This window comes from Rhinolophus sinicus, linkage group LG03 (assembly GCF_036562045.2).
Source record: "Rhinolophus sinicus isolate RSC01 linkage group LG03, ASM3656204v1, whole genome shotgun sequence".
Lineage (NCBI taxonomy): Eukaryota > Metazoa > Chordata > Mammalia > Chiroptera > Rhinolophidae > Rhinolophus > Rhinolophus sinicus.
Window position 1 is genome coordinate 53,557,733 of NC_133753.1, and position 20,346 is coordinate 53,578,078.

The window sequence follows — 20,346 nt, forward strand, 5'->3', positions numbered from 1 at the left end:
GAAGACCTGAATTCCAGTGTGATTTTGCCTTTGTGTTCTTACTTGTAAAATATGGCTCATTTGTAAATAATATTGATGTAACAATTAGGGGAACTATATATGTGCAGTCAAAGACATTTGTAAAATTACTTAAAGGTTCTCCATACTGTATTCATGTTTGTTTTAATATAAACGTGTTCAAAGTTACATACAATTAGGAAGCAAGTTTTCTATCGTGCTAGTTAGGGAGCAACTTGCTGTTGTCTTGAGACCATTAATATGGGGAAATTGAGCTAAAACAAAGATCTTAGATTGCATCTCAGGTTTAACATCTAGACAGTTCTCTCAACTGTCAGGGTGGATTTCGTAGTATTTTGAGACCTCAGATCTCATGAACTATATGTATAAAATACCACAGTTTTATCCCCCTACAGCTATCTAAGCTTGGTTGAATCACTGAGATGAGTTGTCCCTTTAAATTGTTGCTTGAGAAGAGGTGGCTTGGTACAGTGCTTTTAGGCTACTGTTGTTTCACCTTGTCTGGTTGAGACCTTTGCTGGGCAGTTAGCATAACACAAAAGCATAAAATTGTCCAGACACTTAAACTGCACAGAACTTTTATACAGGCATACCTTGGAGAGATTGCAGGTTTGGTTCCAGACCACTGTAGTAAAACGAGTATTGCAGTAAAGTGAGTTGTAATCTTTTTGCAGATGGAGGGTTTGCCTTTAGTTTATTAAAATCAACATCTGTGAAATGCAATAAAGCAGAGCACAATAAAATGAGGTATGCCTGTATTCTCTAGTTGCTTAAGAGCAATATAGGACTGGAAATCATAGGAAATAATTTTCTTACGTACATACCTTACAAAACCTTGTAAGAACAGAAAAAAAAATCTCACATTAAAAAAAATATGTATTGTTTCTTTAGAAACTCTAGGAAGATACTTATCCTGTGGAAGGGAGTTTGAGAAGGACTGGCCTATTTCACAGTATGTCATGAAGGAGACATCATTATTCTTTTATAGATGGAAAAATTGTAGGTCTAGGTAACTTGCCTCTTTATCACACAGCTAGACGATAGAGGAGGCAGACATTGGTGTTCATACTAGTCTGTCTCCACTGTTGCTCTGCATATATGTAGAAGGGATTTATCTAGAGCTACACAGATTTCACTCTTCACAAATCCAGGTGTTTTCTCTGAGAGATGATTGTATACATTACTTGAGTGACACTCGACTATGACTTGGTTTCTTAATCTGATAAATGAAGATGATCATATGACCAACTTCAGTCTTTTTTATGCAGTTCCAATCAGTTAATACATGTAAAAATCATCATTTCAAGGCTACCACCAGAGTAAGCTAGTGTTAACATGTTAGCTATTAGGATTGGCTGTGTATTCTACCCCCTCCCCCCCATCCTTTAGCTTACGTTTTCAATAAAGATCTGGAAAAAGACATCAGGCTTTAATCACTCAGATTTATAGTGTAAATTACAGTATTGAATGATGACTACCTTGTAACATTTAACATGGCAGCCAGCTGAATTAACAGTGTTGAAAAGATAAAGGGGGAAAAAATACCAAACAATTTAATTTCAAGGGACATAGGAATTTTCCAAAGTCTACATCCCTTTATTGATACATAGAGGACTTGAAAGGTAACACACACATTTTACCCTGCATGTCTTTGTACTGAGTGTATCAATCAGCCTCATGTTGATTTTAATCATTGTTGTATCTTGATAAATTTCTTTCTATAGCAGAAATGACCTTTTTCTAAAGGAATGTATTCTTCTGTTCTGCATGTCAAGAAACTGCCTTCTGTTGCCATGGGGTGAACCTTTGACTTAAGCTCTCCTGCTTGAACATTCTCCTAAGTTTTGAATCTTTAAAAAAATATCTTAAACAGGAGCTAGTATTATGCCTGGCATACAGTGCTCAATATTTGCTCATTCAAGGGGAAAAAAATCTAGCAGTAAAAGTGTCCTTTTTTTAAAAAAAAATGTCTTTTATATATATTTTTGAGTTTTATTTTTTTAATTAGGGAACAGTGTGTTTCTCCAGGGCCCATCAGCTCCAAGTCAAGTTGTTGTCCTTTAATCTAGTTGTGGAAGACGCAGCTCAGCTCTAAGTCCAGTCGCTGTTTTTAATATTAGTTGCAGGGGCCTCAGTCCCCCCTCCCATGTGGGAATTGAACCAGCAACCTTGTTGTTGAGAGCTCGCACTCTAACCAGCTGAGCCATCCGGGAATTGAACTGGCAACCCTGTTTATAAGAGCTCGTGCCCTAACCAACTGAACCATCCGGCTGCCCCCCAAATGTCCTTTCTTTTAAAAGGATAGATTTAAGGAATACTTCAATTTTTCTTGTGACTGTAGAATGGATACTTCTTTTTACCCATTCTTTTGGAATGAGAGATTATTATCTGTCCCAGGTTCAATGTAATTAAGACAGCAAATTAATATTATATAAGACCGGGTCTTATATTAATGTTTGCTCCAAAAGACGCATTAGAGCTGTTGGTCCGGCTAGGTCTTATTTTCAGGGAAACATGGTATATATTGCATCATGTGTTCAGCACCCCGAGTCAGTTTTCCTTCCATCACCATTATATTGAATCCTTTTACCGTCTTCTACCATCCCCCCTTACCCTCTGGTAACCACTAAACTGTTGTCTGTCTGAGTTTTTGTTTTTTTTGTCTTGTTCCTTTGTTACCTTCAGTTTTATATCCCATACATGAGTGAAGTCATATGGTTCTTGACTTTTTCTGTTTGACTTATTTCACATAGTATAATCTCAAGATTCATCCATGTTGTCACAAATGGCACTATTTCTTTTATTTTAATTTTATTTCCATGGTGTATATATATACCACATTTTCTTTATCCAATCATCTATCAAAGGACACTTTGGTTGTTTCCATGTATTGGCCACTGTAAATAATGCCGCAATGAACATTGGAGTACATATATCTTTTTTTCTTTTTTAATTTTTATTTATTTTTTTATTTTAAGATTTTATTGGGGAAGGGGAACAGGACTTTTTATTGGGGAACAATGTGTACTTCCAGGCCTTTTTTTTTTTTTTTTTTTTCCCCAAGTCACGTTGTCCTTTCAATCTCAGTTGTGGAGGGCGCAGCTCAGCTCCAGGTCCAGTTGCCGTTGCTAGTTGCAGAGCTACTACCTTGTGGTTGAGAGGATGCGCTCCAACCAACTGAGCCATCTGGGAGCTCAGCTGGCAGCTCAGTTCAAGGTGCCATGTTCAATTTTAGTTGCAGGGGGCGCTGCCCACCATCCCTTGTGGGAGTCGAGGAATTGAACTGGCAACCTTGTGGTTGAGAGCCCGCGCTCCAACCAACAACTGAGCCATCTGGGAGGCAGCTCAGCTCAAGGTGCCTTGTTCAATCTTAGTTGCAGGGGGCAGAGCCCACCATCCCTTGCGGGAGTCAAGGAATTGAACTGGCAACCTTGTGGTTGAGAGCCCACTGGCCCATGTGGGAATCGAACCGGCAGCCTTCGGAGTTAGGAGCATGGAGCTCTAACCGCCTGAGCCACCGGGCCGGCCCGGAGTATATATATCTTTACGGATAAATGTTTTCAGATTTTTGGGTAGATTCCCAGGAGAGGGATTGCTCGGTCATATGATAATTCTATTCTTAATTTTTTGAGGAACCTCCATACTGTTTTCCATAGTGGCTGTACCAGTTTACATTCCTACCAACAGTGTATGAGGATTCCTTTTTTTCCACAACCTCTCCAACACTTGTTATTATTTGTCTTGTTGATAATAGTCATTCTAACATGTGAGGTGGTATCTCATTGTGGTTTTGATTTGCATTTCCCTGATAGCTAGTGAAGTTGAACATGTTTTCATATATCTGTTGGCCTTTTGTATGTCTCGTTGGAAGAAGTTTCTGTTTATGTCCTCTGCCCATTATTTAATTGGATTGTTTGTCTTTTTGTTGTTGAGTTGTATGAGTTCCATTAGGTTTTCAACTGCTTATCTTGTGTGCTGTGTGTGAGGCATTGTTTGCCTTCTTTAGCAACAAAATAATTAGTTCATGTTATATTTGAGAAATTTGAATTACTGGGAAGTGTATTCATCTTGTTATAGTTCATGTTTTATAGGACAGCTTAAATCTAATAGCTGTTAATTGTTCTTAAGCCAGTTCTTAAATTCTTCAAGACTGTCAGGATTACTGCAAACAAGAGTTCAGTCTTTGTCCCAGGGGCTGAAAGTTCTGATTCTGACAAGCTTCAGGGCTTATCTAAAGTGAGAGGTGGTTTGTTTGTTTGTTTATTTTTTTACTGGGGAATATTGGGGAACAGTCTGTTTTTCCAGGGCCCATCAGCTCTAAGTTGTTGTCTTTCAATCTAGTTTTGGAGGGTGCAGCTCAACTCCCAAGTTCAGTCGCCATTTTCAATCTTAGTTGCAGGGGGCGCAGCCCATCATCCCATGCAGAAACTGAACTTGTTAAGAGCTTGCGCTCTAACCAACTGAGCCATCTGGCTGCCCCTTTGGCAGCGCAGTGGCAGCTCATCTTCAATTTAGTTGTGGAGGGCGCAGCTCACTGGCCCATGTGGGAATCGAACCAGCAACCCTGTTGTTAAGAGCTTGTGCTCTAACCAACTGAGCCATCGGCCACCCTGAGAGGTGGGTTTTGAAGATGCCAGATTTGCTGTTTGAGTCATCTTTCTAACAATTGGTGTGGAGAAGACTCTAAGACTGTGTTCTCACAGTGCATAGCACATATGGTAGCATCTCATTCCCACTGAAGTGGAATCTCAGAAATAACATGGGCCCTGCTAAGCTACCCTCTCCCTTTGACTTGATGGGAAGTCCCCACTAGAAATTAGGTTTCCAGGAAGATTTGGGTCAAAATAGTTGAGAATGAACTATAGCAGCATCCAGAAATGTAGTTGAGAATGATCTATAGGAGCATCAGGGCCTCAAACCTGATGGCACATTAGAATCACCTGGGGCAGCCATACATTTATTAATGCAAAGGCTCATCCCCAGAGCAATTAAATGAGACCCTCTGGGCTTGAGGCCTAGGCATTGGTATTTTTTTAAAAGCTACTAAGTAAGGGTTGATCAAGATGATGATACAGGAAGGTTCCTGAACTCTGCTCCTGTGGACACAATGTACAGCTACACATTGCTCTGAAAAAAATCCAGAAATAATCTGAGTGACTCCTACATAAAAAGTGAATGAGAAAGTACCCATGTTGAAACTGATAGGAAAGGCTAAGAAACACTCTTGCCGTAAGCCCCACCCCCGCCACAGCACCATATAATCAAGAAGAAAGCTCCCAACAGCCAGCATCTCCCTGGACAGTGAAGGGTTGGGACCACACAGCTGCCACTGACTTTTAAGACATTATTTTAAAGAAATAATTGCTAACAGCTTCCCTGTCCTGGGAAAAGAAACAGACATACAGGTCCAGGAATTTCAGAGTTCCAAATAAGATGAACCCAAAGAGACCTACCCAAAACATTATAATTAAATTGCCAAATGTCAAAGACAAAGAGACAAATCTTACAAACAGCAAGAGAACCACTTGTTTTGTACAAGGGAACCCCCATAAGACTGTCAGACTTTTTGGCATAAACTTTGCTGGCCAGAGGAGGATGGGGCATGATATATTCAAAGTGCTGAAAGAAAACAACAGCAACAAAAGACTGCCAACAAAGAAAACTTGAACAAGAAAAGTTGTCCTTCGGAATTGAAGGAGTTTTCCAGACAAGCAGAACTAAAGGAGTTCATTACCACTAGACCAAGAAATAATAAAAGGGAGTTCTTCAACCTGAAACAAAAGGATACTAATTTGTGACAGGAAAACATATGAAAGTATATAAAACGACTCACTGGTAAAATATATAGTTTAAGACTATTCTAAGGTTGTAATGGTGGTAGGTAAATCACTCATAACTCTAGTATGAAATTAAAAGACAAAAGTATTAAAAGTAATTATAACTACAGTAATTTGTTAATGGGTACACAATATAAAAAGATGTAAATTGTGACATAAACAAAAATATGGGTGGGAGGAATGTGAAAATATAGCACTTTATGTCTTCAAAGTTACGTTAGCTTAAAATAGACATTTAAGATGTTTTATATAAGCCTTGTGGAAGCCACAAAGCAAAAATCTGAAAGATAAAGGAATCAAGGAATAACATTACAGAAAATCATCAAACCACAATGGAAGAGAGGAAGAACAAAGAATTACTTTTGATTATAAAACAACCAGAAAATTAACAAAAGGGCAATAGAAAGTCCATGTCTATCAGTTATTTTAAATGGACTAAATTCTCTACAGATAAAGTGACAGGATGTAAAACAAGACCCAATTATATGCTGTCTACAACAAACTCACTCTAGCTTGAAGGATGCACAGAGACTGAAAGTGAAGGAATGGGAAAAGATATTCTATGCAAATGGAAACCAAAAGAAAGCAAGTGTAGCTATGTTTATATTAGACAAAACAGACTTTAAGCCAAACATTGTAACAGGAGACACAGATACTGATAAAGGAATCAATTCATCAAGAAAACAACATTAGTAAATTTTTATGCAGCTAACATAGGAGCACTTAAATATGTAAAGCAAATATTAATATGTCTGAAGGAAGAAATAGCAATACAATAATACTATTGGGAAAATACAGGAGTCCAATACCACTCTTTCAGCAAAGGATAGGTCAGCTAGACAGAAAATCAACGAAGAAACATTGGACTTAAAATACTTGGTAGTCAGATACACCTAACAGACGTTTGCAGAGCATTCCATCCAACAGAAGCACAACACACATTTTCAAGCAATCTCCAGGTTAGATGGTATGATAGACCACAAAACAACTCTTAATAAAAATTAGATTGAAATTATATCAAGCTTTTCCAATCACAATGGTGTGACCTAAAAATTCATTACAAGAAGAAAACTTGAAAATTCATAAATATGAGGAAATTAAACATGTTCCTGAACAAACCAACGTGTCAAAAAAGAAATCAAAAGATAAATCAGAAAATATCGTGAGACAAATGAAAATGGAAACACAACTTACTAAAAGCTATGACAGGGGTGTCCAAACTTTTTTCACCAAGGGTCATATGCAGTAAAATACACAAACAGCTGGGCCACTCACTCGAGGTGAAGTACGTATTGCCTCACCTGGTTTATTTAAGTAAACTAAATCAATCAGCCTACAACACTGCTTTTCATGAATGGGATTTTTTTTTTTTTTTTAAGAACAAAAAAGGTTGGCAGTTCATTCTCAAAACAACTGCCTCTGATGGCTTCTGGATGGTGGTCCTTCTTGACAGACCTGGAGGGGGTGGGGATATAAAATAAATTACTGTATTTCAAGCTTGTTATGCAAATAAGTTTGGATTGTAAACAGATCAACTAATATTTGTTTTGAAATGCTATCAACATAAAATGATTACATTTATTAAGTAATAGGGCTTAATAACACATGGAACGTGTAATATATTTTGAACTCGGGAACACGGTTGCGCTCAGTAGGAAAAATGAAGTTGCGTTTTGGCCTGCAGGATTGCTGGCAGGTCTGGAGTCAGTTTTGTGGTTGAGATGCGAAGGACGTCACAGAGATGGTCGTTGGGCATTTTGGTTCTCAATCTGCTTTTGTTCAGTCTCATCAGAGACAATGTTTGTTCACATATGTATGTTGAGCCGAACAGACTCCTCATTTTTTTTGCATGGCGTCTCATCAGAGGAAACTTGGCTTCTTCCAAGCTCCGGTAGAAGTCAGGTAAGGAGAGAAGCTGATGTTGATTCTTCAGAGAATCATCACACTGCATTTCTATAAGTTCTAATTGCAGACTCTCGTCCACTTCTGCATTTATCATGAACGAAGTCGCAAACAGCTTGATATCGTTCTCAATGGTAGAAAAATCTTGGAAGTGCTGAGAAAATTCTGTCATGAGAGATGTGATCATAGACACATATTTCCCCTTTTTTATCAGAGAGATCGGCCTTTGGAAATGCAGATCTGATTTCGGACAGTGTAGGGAAGTGCGCGACATTGACGGTGCGCAACTGTGCCTCAAACAGTTGGAACTTCACACAGAATGCTTTCATGTGTGCATGAAGCTGCGGTATGAGTTGGTCTTTGCCTTGTAGGTTTTTGTTGAGTGTGTTGAGGTGTTCAGTGAGATCAACTAAAAACGCCAGGTCTGCCAACCATAGAGGGTCACTCAGCTCGTGAAGAGGTCGGTCCATTTCTTTCAAAAACTGGTCGATCTCTGATCTCAGAGAATAAAACCGCCGAAGCACAGAGCCGCGACAGCCAGCGCACTTCTGAATGGGGTAGAGCAGGTCCCCATATTCAGCATCAACGTCAGGTAAGAAAGTTTGAAATTCTCTGTGGTAGAGTGCTCGTACTTGAATTATGTTTACCGTTTTCACAACAGTGTTCATCACACCGCTGAGCTGTACTGTTTTGGCACAGAGGGCTTCTTGGTGGATGATACAGTGCATTTTAACTACCTCACCTCCGCTCTCCTGCACCTGGGCGCACACCATAGAGGCCATTCCTTTGCACTCGCCTGTCATAGCCGGAGCTCCATCCATTGTAACTCCACACAACTTATCCCATTTAAGTCCTATCTTGTCAATTGCATTTGACACAGCTTCAAAAATGTCTTTACCCGTTGTGGTATTTAGACTGCTGAGATCAAGCAGCTCCTCTGTAATGCAAAAGTTATTGTCAACTCCCCACAAAAAAAATGAATAACTGTGGTATCTGTGGCGTCTGTGCTCTCATCGCATGCAATGGAGTAGAAATCAAAAGCACACGTTTTGTCTGACAGTCGATGTTTTATGTTGGCTGACAAGTCCTCGATTCGCCGCACAACTGTGTTTCTTGATAGGCTAACACTGTCGAATTCTTGACTTTTTTCTGGGCACATTATTCCTGCAACTTTAGTGAGGCACTGTTTTATAAATTCACCATCTGAAAAAGCCTTCCCATGCTGGGCAATAAGTTGAGCCACCTCATAGCTGGCTATTGTGGCATTTTCTTGAGTTTTATTGGCACAGGAAAAATACTGTTGTTGAGCTAGCAAGATAGTTGTCATCTGCTTAACCTTCTGTTCTCGTTCCACACCAGTGTAGGACAGGTAGGTCTGATGTTTGGTTTTGTAGTGTCGTCTTACATTGTACTCCTTCATCCCTGCGACACTCTCATTACAAATCAAACACACACACTTCCCCTTGACTTCCATAAAGAAGTATTCATTTTCCCACCGTGTCTGAAAATTTCTACACTCACTTGCTATCTTGCGTTTCTTTGGTGGTGTCATTTTCAGTGCGCTGTGGCAAAATTTTTCTTAATTTGTGTTGTAGAGGAACTGCCTTGATCAACTCAGTAGCTCCACCCAGAGTTAAAACCAAGAAATGCAATACAGCCAGGTTTCATGTGCGGGCCATATTCTGGTATAATTTTGGAACTTACTGCGGGCCAATTAAAAATGGATTGTGGGCCGCAGTTGGCCCACGAGCTGTAGTTTGGACACCCCTGAGCTATGAGATACAGCAAAAGCAGTTCTAAGAGGGAAGTTTATAGTGATAAAAGCTTATATTAAGAAAAGAAATCTTAAACAACCCAACCTTATACCTCAAGGAACTAGAAAGAGAAAAACTAAGCCCAAAGTTAGCAGAAGGAAATAACAGAGTGGAAATAAATGAAATAGACAAAAGAGACACTAGAAAAGATCAATAAAACTAAGATTTGTTTTTCTTTAAAAAGATAAAATAGACAAAACTTTAGACTGACCAAGAAAATTGAGGGAACTTAAAATTATAAATGGAAGTGGAGACATTATTATTGATACCACACAAACACAAAGGATTATAAGAGATTACTTTGAAAACTTATCTGCCAACAAATTGGACACCTGAGAAGAAATGAATAAATTCTTCATACAACCTACAAAGACTAAATTATGAAGAAATAGAAAAGCTGAACCTAGCAATTACTAGTAAGGGGCTAGAATCAGTTATGAAAAATCTCCCAACAAAGAAAAGTTCAGGATCAGACAAATTCTACCAAACATTTAAAGAAGAATTAATAGTGATTCTCAAACTCTTCCAAAACCTAGAAGAGGGAACATTTTGAAACTCAGTGTATGAGGCCACTATTACCCTGATTCCAAAGCTAGAAAAGGACACCACAAGACAAGAAAATTACAGGCCAGTATCCTGATGAACAGATAAAAAAACCTTCAACAAAATATTAGCAAACCAAATTCAACAATACATTAAAAGGATCATATACCATGATCAAGTAGGATTTATTCCAGGGATTCAAGGATGGTTTAGCATCCATAATAGATGCAGAAAAAGCATATGTATGATAAAAAATCTCAACAAAGATGGTATAGAGAGAACATACCTCAATATAATAAAGTCCATATATGACAAGCCCACAGCTAACATTATACTCAACAGTAAAAAGCTGAAAGCTTTTCCTCGAAAATCAGGAACAAGACAAGCACACTCACTTTTCACCACATTTATTCCATAGTACAGTAAGTCCTTACTGTACAATAGGTTCTTGGAACTGTAATGAACCCATGTATAACAAAACTGATTGTACCATAGGCTAATTGATATAAACGAGTTAAGTTCCTAAGGCATCTCAACATTATAAGGAAACGGCGTTATTCAAGTACCTGCTGTGTTGGAAGTTCTAGCCAGAACGATTAGTCAAGAAAGAGAAAATAAGGTATCTAAATCAGAAAGGAAGAAGCAAAATTGTCTCTATTTACAGATGACATGATATGATATATAGAATACCTTTAAACACTCCACCAAAAATGGTTAGAACTAATAAATAAATTCAGTAAAGTTGAGGGATACAAAATCAGTATGCAAAAATCAGTTATCTCTATACATTAACACCAAATTATCAGAAAGAGAAATTAAAATCCTAATTTACAATAGCTTCAAAAAATAAAATACCTAAAAATAACCAAGGAGGTGAAAGACTCGTACACTGAAAACTATAAGACACTGATGAAAGACATTGAAGAAGACACATAAATGGAAAGATTTTGTGCTCCTCGAGAGGAAGAATTAATATTGTTAACGTCCATACTGCCCAAAGTGGTCTACAGATTCAGTGCAATTCTTATGAAAATTCCAATGGCTTTTTTCCTCCACAAAAATAGAACAAATAATTGTAACATTTGTATGGAACCACAAAATACCTGAAGAGCCAAATCAATCTTGAGAAAGAGGAATAAAGCTGGAGGCATCACACTTCCTGATTTCACACTATGTTACAAAGTCTGTAGTAATCAAAACAACATGTTATTGGCATAAAAATAGACACAAAGACCAATGAAACAGAATAGAGATCCCAGAAATAAACTCATGTATATGCTCAATTAATTTACAACAAAGGAGACAAGAATATACACCGGGGAAAGGACAGTCTCTTCAGTAAATGGCATTGGGAAAACTGGACAGCCACATGCAAAAGTGAAACTAGACCACTATTTTACACCATACACGAAAATTAACTTTAAATGAATTAAAGAACATAGACCTGGATTCATAAAACTCCTAGAAGAAAACGTAAGTGGTAAGCTCCTTAACATAGGTCTTGGTGATGACCTTTTGGATTCGACACCGAAAGCAAAGGAAACAAAAGTAAAAATTAACAAGTGGTACTACAACAAACTAGAAAGCTTCTGCACAGGAAACGAAACCATCAACAAAATGAAAGGCCATCTGTAGAAAGGAAGAAAATATTTGCAAACCATATATCTGATAGGGGGTTTATATCCAAAATATATAAAGAACTTATACAACTCAATAACAAAGCAAATCTGATTTAAAAATGGGCAGAGGATCTGAATAGACATTTGTCTAAAGACATATAGATGGCCAACAAGTAAGTACATGAAAAGGTACTCAATATCACTAACCACCAGGGAAATGCAAATCAAAACCACAGCGAGCTATCACCTCATGCGTGTTAGAATTGCTGTTATCAAAAAGAAGAAACCGCAAGTGTTGGTGAGGATGTGGAGAAAAGGGAACACTTGTATACTGTTGGTGGGAATAAATTGGTGCAGTCACTATGGAAAGCAGTATGGAGCTTTCTCAAGAAATTACAAATCGATCTACCATTATTTTCTAGCAATCCCAGTTCCTGTTATCTAGAAGAGATAAGAGATATCTGCACTCCCATGTTAATTGCAGCATTACTAAAAATATCTAAGGTATAGAAAATATCTAAGGATTTGCATTATGCTGGGATTTGTATCTGAGACCATCTGACTGTAAAGTCTGTGCTCTATCCTCATTCTATCAAATTGGCTCTTAAGTGACATTCTTCTATTATAATCCAGTTTGATTTGGTAGAACACATTAAGCATTAAAACTTGGTAATGACAATTCATCTCCAGATGGGAACCACTTTACCAATTTCATCAGATGTAAAGGGTGGATTTAATTTCAGAGGTTAAGCTCTAGAATATCGTAGCCACTAGCCACATGTGGCTATTAAGTACTTGAAGTGTGGATGGTCCAAATTGCGATGTGTTGTGAGTGTAAAAATACATACCAGATTTGGATGGAAAATAGAATGTAAGATATCCCAACAAATTTTTGGTATAGAAATATTTTGGATGTATTGGGTTCAATAAAATATATAATTAAAATTAATGTCATCTGTTTATTTTCACTTTGTTAATGTGGACTCTAAGAAATTTAGTTACATGCATGGCCATTGGACAGTGCTGATAAGGGATTAATTAGGCTGAAGTGATGGAGTCTATACTTCTGCATGCCAGGTGGGGGCAGCAGAGAGTTGCTAGAATCAAGAATCCTTGTAGGGTAGCATCCTGTAAAGGTGCTGTGCTACCACGCTGAGAGGCTCGGAAAGGCAGGATGCCAGCAAAGGGGTTACATAATAAGAATCCAGGGATTAGCTCCTGGACCTTGGTTGAAAGGGATTGGAGCCAGGGCAATCTAGAGGAGAGAAGGCGGCTTGAAAAGTGAATATAGCACATGTTTGAAGTCACACAATTCTGTTTGAGTCTTGACCATGTGAACTCAGGCAAGTAATTTAACCTCTGTAAGCCTCAGTTTTCACATATGTAAACTGGGGATGATGGCACTTACTATTTTTAGTGGATAGATATAAAGAGCTTATCATAGATAGTGAATGTTTGCTATTAGGAGCATTTTTATTTTAATCAGTCGTCGACAAAGCGTAAGAAGTGGTCTCCTTTCCCTTTGAAGCAGTAGACCCAGACTGAGGGTCTTACCACACACAGGTTTAAAGTGACCTATATGAATCTCAATATAAAGTTCTCTCAGTTGAGAAATGATATATTGGATTTTCCACTGTTATATCTCTTGCCAAGAAAGAGCCTTAAATTGATTTAGTTTTTCTGGCTCTAATCTGGAGTAATACATGTATTTGTTCATCACAGAAGTTTACCCGTCCTGTGGTAAGCAAGCATTAGGGATGCAGATGAGTGAAATGATATTAAAATGGTTCTAGTTAAGTGAAAGAGATAGATGGGTTGTCACCTAGTTATGATACAGTGTGATGGAAGCCAGAGTTGAGTTATGAGAAAGTTATTAATTCCATGGGGGCAGGGTACACAGGGCAACAGTGATGCTGTGTTGAAAAGTAGTGGACGTTATTGAGCTGCTCATCATTCCGTCCTCTAAATTCCCCAGTCTCCTGAGGTCCAATATTCTTTACCAACGATCTCCATCAACCAACAGCAAAAGTGTCACCCTAGAGTGCATCACCAACAGAAACTGCTCCATTTGCTAAAAGCTAAGCTCTAATTTTTTTTCTCAATACTACCCAAATCTCACACCCTCCTAACTTCATTCATATGGTGGTTTCTAAAGTGGGATGTGACCATTCAGAGGTTTGTAAGACAATTCAAAGGGGTTAAGAAACAAAACAATGAAGCTTTAATTTATATTTAGCTTTCAATCATCCTTTTATGATGTATATATTTTGTGTGTTTTTTATAACGTCATAATATATTAGTATGACAATACAAGTATGTAATGAACACGCATATATGTATATACTTTGAGAGTGAGCAAAATATTTTAGTGATGGGTATACACATAATCAAAGAAGTCTGTAGACAACTGTCTTAATGTATTATTTAGAATTTGTGGTTTCTAGTGAAAGAAACTCAGTTTACAGTAGCTTATGGAGAGAGGGCACTTCATAGTGCTCTGAGCTGAAAAGACCAGATATGCAGCTAGCCTCAGGTATGTGGAATCCAGGTTGCAATGGTATTGTCAGGGTGCCCTCTGTCTCAGCTCTTTCCGTGTTTTGGGCAAGATAGCAGATGAAGGCCTGGACTCATATTTTTTCAACCTGACACCCAAGCAGAGGAAAGAGAGTCTCTTCTGTGGTAGAGACTTGGTCTGGTTGGGATGCCTGCCCATAGCTGAACTGAGGTCAGTGGGAAAGGACTATTCAGGCTACCTGGATTAGATCATGTGCCTGGGGACAGTGTAATGTGGATTAACCCCATAGGAACCACATGACAAAGGTTTTTTTTCCCAGGAAAGACGGAGGAAGGGGACTCAGGGAAGGAGACAGACAAGACTTATAGCAGCCTAGATGAGACTGGAACTAATTGCCCTGGGACAGGTCAGGATGGGACAGATCCCATGCAAAGATGTTAAGATCCACAATCCAATGAGTAACTTTCCTAATATTATAGGTGGGTATGAGAAACTGAAGTAAGCTGCTGAACTAATTTCTAGGCTGAGGAAAGTTTTGTGTTAAATGTGCATAAAGGTGACACCACCAAGTCTAGGCGAATATGATTTCTGATACCCCCACGTTACAAAAAGGTCAGATGTAATTTCTGTCTCTTTAGAACTGCCAGTGTACTTTCTCTGAGTGTATTTTTCTGGTGTTCATCAAGTTACAGGCTTTGGGGTCAGAGTGGCCTTGCTTTTTATCTTGACTCTGCCAGATGCTAACTGTGTACATGCTGGCCAATTTATCAGAATCTCTGACCGTTGCTATGTCCTCTCTACCTCCCTGGCAGTGTTGTTGGGCAGATGAAATGAGAATACCTAGCGCAGTTCCTAGAAATTAATAAATAGGAACTCTTATGTTGATGCTGCTAATGCTATTGTTTTCCTTTTTTACCGGTTTGGCCAAGTTCCTATAGTAAAGGATACAGGGCTGATTCATCTTTGGAAACCCCACTGAGTCCCCGTAGATCTTGGCACGTCGCAGATGTTCAATAAGTACTTGTTGAACGATGAGTGAGGGAATGAATGCAGGTTATTTTGTTTCAGATAATTCCCATGGGGCTCTATTACGAAACGCTGCTCAGACTTTCAGCTCTACCCAAGGACAAACTATTCTTTGAACAAGAAATTTCTTAGGGCTTTCTTTCTCGCCTTCTGAAATGTGGACTGACATTAATGCAGGGAAACTTGTCAGCGTACTGGATTTCAGCACTGGCTTTGTGCTGACGTACAGGATTTCTCATGGCTTATTCTTCTACTTTGTAAAATATTTTGATGTGTTTTCCCAAACTGACCACAAGAGACCTGAATGAGCTGTTCTTGTGGCCCTCTTCAAAGACTCTCCCCGACCGTGGAAGGGGTGAAAAGACTGACACGGCCTGGAACTGTGTAGGCTACGTGAAAGAGTAACTTGGGAATAAAGGTTACGGATTTTCTTGGGCCAGCTTTGGACTACTGTGACTCTCAGTGTGGAAGAAGTTGCCATGGGCAACAGTTATTTAAAAAGACAGATCTGTTCTTTTAGGAAGTAGTGGTCAAGAGTAAAGTGGTATACATCTGCCCACATGCTGCGGAGGAACTCATTTTTGGAAGTTTTTATTTGCCCAAGAATCTGTACACGGGAGCTTTTGCCCACAGGGAAACAGAGTGGTAACCTTCCAAAGGACTGTCAGAACTTGCAGCCTCAGAAAGTTACAGCGTCACCAGAGCTCTCCTCTCCGCCCCCAAATTGCATGTTTACTGAAGACAGAGCAATAATACTAGAAGGGCTGGCGAACTGCCAAGAGAATACTCCCGTCACCTTGACTCTGAGAGTAAAACAGACAAATGAAGTTGGTGATGTCAGGCTCGTTACTGACTATGAGCAAAGTCATTTTGCACTTTTTGTGTATAGCTTAGAAAGATTCTACTCGGGGCAAGGAAGTGCCTTGATCCAGTCCTCACAGATGCATTTCTTCACACACTGAGAAAGATGGAAAAGATTGAGTAAATTTGAAAACGTGAAGCTGATGTGACAGTATTGAAAAGTATAATTCAGCGGTTATGTCACCAAAATGGCAGCATTGGTGACATCAGCCTCTGTCCCTCAACAAAGATCAACAATTAGACAGTTATCCACGAATAAAAAGAGCTCTGAGAGAGCTGTAGAATCCACTTAAGAATCTTTAGCAACACAGTGGAATACGAAACCTGAGAACAACTACAGAAAGGGAAGGAAGACAGCTTCATTTTGCCAGCGGCATCCTATCCGCCATGCCTGCATTGCTCAGCACCAAGAGGGAACTTCCCAGCCAGAAAGAGCTCCCCTGCCTTAGAGGAAGAATGGGGTGACTTACCAACTTCCATGCCCTTTCAGAGCACTGCATGGAGGTCCTGCATCTGTTTCACCCCACTCCAGCTGGCAAAGCTGAGACAGGTAGAGATGACCGGGAACAAGGAAGAAAAACGGGCTACCAGTAGCAGTCGCACAGCAGGAGTGATCGTGATTCCCAGTGACCTCTGCAGACAAACCTGGCAGCTTTCACCACTAAAGAAACCAGTGACCAGCACAGGTGCCATGGATCCCCCCCGTAGATTTCACTACCTTTTGCCCCACAGGTATTCACTTTTGTTGATACCGTGTTTCCCTGAAAATAAGACCGGGTCTTATATTAATTTTTGCTCCAAAAGACACATTGGGGCTTATGTTCAGGGGATGTTATCCTGAAAAATCATGCTAGGGCTTATTTTCCGGTTAGGTCTTATTTTCGGGGAAACACGGTAGCAGCTGCCTGAGTCCCTCTCCACTCCTCCCCCACCCCAGTCCCTGCTGGAGCCTAGGAACCACACTGGGAGCCAGTCCAGGCCTCCGCGACTACGTGACCATAAGTCACCAGCCTAGATTCCCGCGGCTGATCCATACTGCTGTGTGTGCACTCAGGGCTCTCCCCACAGCTGCATACCAGCCTGATACCCATCACTGGCCTCTACTGCATGTGCATGCCCAAGGGGAGACTATGCAGCCATGGGAGAGCACACAACAGCCAGGGCCCTCTAGCTCCTTGTGGGCCTGGATAAGGCCCTGTCTTCTGTCACTGGCTTGTACCACTGCACTCACCTGCAGCTAACCCCTAAGGCTGTGTAGTTGCATGTCCCTAGCTTGATCCCCATAATGGCCTACACTTCTGCTGTGCACCTGTGGTGAGACCAAGCAGCCAAGCTAGCGCATACTCACAGCTAGGGTACCTGCAGCTGCCTATGTGCCTGCAGGAGGCCCTGGCCCCCATCACTATGTGGGTATCTGCTACTGGCCCCTGCCACTACACAGGTACTTACAGCTGGCCTCACAGTTGAATGTGTACACACCGCCAGCTCTGGCCACTATGTCTGCCTACCCTGCACCCTAGCTTTTGGACCTGGAAGTGCCACTGAAGAACTCAGTAGGCCTTGCAGCTACTATAGATATGCACCCTGCTCACAAACCATGCAGTTATTGATGCTATGGACCTCAGCAGGAGACATCACACTCCCTTGGACGCAGTGCTGCCACACACCCTAACACTCAGTGCCCTGCACCACTAGACCCAGGGTCACAGCATGCTCCAGCATGCCCCCATCCACAGGTGTAGTTCTTCCCTTACCAAAGTTAGTCCATAAAATATAGAAGAGGTAATTGCTTCTTCAAATGTGCAGACACCTATGCAATGCTACAGGGATCACAAAGAATCAGGGAAACATGACTCCATCAAAGGATTACAGTAAACCTCTAGTAATTGGCCCCAATAAAATGGAGATCAGGAATTGCTCAATAAAAAAGTCCAAAATAATTGTTTTAAAGATTCTCAGAGACCTACAAGAGAACACAGATAATGCTATCAGGAAAACAATATAAAAATAAAATGAGAAGTTCAACAGAGATAGAAAACATAAAAAAACAACAAAAAAAATTTTGGAGCTAAAGAATATACTGACTAAACTGAAAATTCAACAGAAAGCTTCCACATCGGACTTCACCAACCAGAAAAGAATCTGTGAGCTTGAAGATCATTCACTAGAAAATATCTAATCAGAAGAGCAAAAAGAAAAAAAAGAAATGAAGGAGTTCTGGATTAAGATGGCAATCTAGAAGGATCCTGAACTTGCCTCTTGCCATGGACACACCAAATGTACAGCTACATACAGAACAGTTCCCTCTGTAAGAAATCCAAAAACTAACTGAGCAACTTTTACATATTGGGTGAATGACAAAAAACCCCACATTGAAACGGGTAGGAAAGGCTACACAATCTTACCATAACCCCCCACCCTGGCCTGGTGACCCACAGTCAGGAGGGAATTACAACTCTGAGATCTCCCTGAGGAGTAAAGCTTTTGAAGTTGGTCCCTCAACTTTTAAGAACTACAGCTGAGAGATAGACCCCCCAAAACATCTAGCTTTGAAAGCCTATGGGGCTTGTGTCCATGAGATCCAGAAGTCTATAGCAAGCTGAGAACCAGTTCTTAAAGGGCTCAGGCAGGGCACCCCCAAAGTCCCAAGTGCTAATCACACCTCCCCCCATTCTGCTGGCTCCTTGTGTGCTCCTGAGTGCATCCATGAGAGTGAGCTCCAGTAGACAGTGTGTGCTCAGGAAATAAGCCAGGGACAGTGGGCAAGGGAGGAACCGCAAACTTGAGCTATAGCACCACCTTCTGGATTATAAAAGACCGGGTTCTAATAGCCAGACTGGTGAATAGTTAAGATCCAAAGAAAGAAAGTATAAGAGTTTAGCTAAGGTGTCTTCTACTTCAAATGTGAAAGCAGAAGTGCGTAACTATAAACAGCATGAAAAATCAAGGAAATATGATATCACAAAAAGAAAATGATAATTCTCTAGCAACTGAACTTAAAGGCATGGAATGTTGTGGTCTAACTGATAAAGAATTTGAAATAGGTATTATGAAGAAATTCAACAAATTACAAGAAAACTCAAAAAGGCATTTCAATGAAATAAGGAATAAAATTAATGAACAGAAAGAGTGTTTTAACCAAAGAGATTGAAATTATAATAAAAGAACCAAATAAATTCTGGAGCTAAAGAATTCAGTGAACGAGATGAAGAATGTAATACAGAGCATCTGTAGCAGTGCACACCGGATGGAAGAAAGAAGTAACTTGGAGGATAGAAATGTAGAAGTAATACAGTTAGAAGAGAAGAGGGAACAAGAATTTAAAAAGAGTAAAGAAAGCATCTGAGAGCTATCAGGTTCCAACAGAAAGGCAAATATCCAATTAATTGGGGTTCCAGAGGAGAAGGGAAGGAAAGGGGAACAGAGAGTTTATTTAAAGAAATAGCTGAGAACTTTCCTGACCTGGGCAAGGACCTGGGCATACAAGTCCACAAATCTAATAGAACACTCTAGTCAATGCAAAAAACTATTCAATGCAAAAACCTTCTCCAAGACACATTACAATATCCCCCCAAAAATCAATGATAAGGAAAGAATCTTAAAGGCAGCCAGGAAAAAAAGAAAGTAACCTACAAAGGAACCTCTATTAGGATATCAGATTTCTTAGCAGAAACTCTACAGGCCAGGAGATAATGGAATGACTTATTCAAAGTGTGGGAAAAAAAATTGCCAGCTAACAATACTTTATCTGGCAAAGTTATTATTCAAATATGAAGGTGAAATAAAGGTCTTCCCATACAAACTAAAGCTAAGGGAGTTCACAGACACTAGACCTGCCTTGCAAGAAATGCTGAAAGAAATTCTTCAAGCTGAAATGAAAAAAGATGCGAATCAGAGATATGAAAATATATGAAAGTACACAGCACACTAGTAAAGGTGAAAATAGAATTGGAAAACTGTAGCTCTATATTAGGTTGGTGTGTTAACCACTCAAATACAGTATAAAAGTTAAAGGAAACGAGTAGCAAAAATAACTGTAGGTACTATAAATTGTTAGTACACATACAACCTAAAAAGATGTAAATTGTACATCAATAATATAAATGGAATGAATAAAAGGGTGGAGCTTTTATAGGCATTTAAAGATAAGCTGCTGTCAGCCTAAAATAGACTGTTTTATCTATAATATCTTTTATGTCATTTACAAAGTA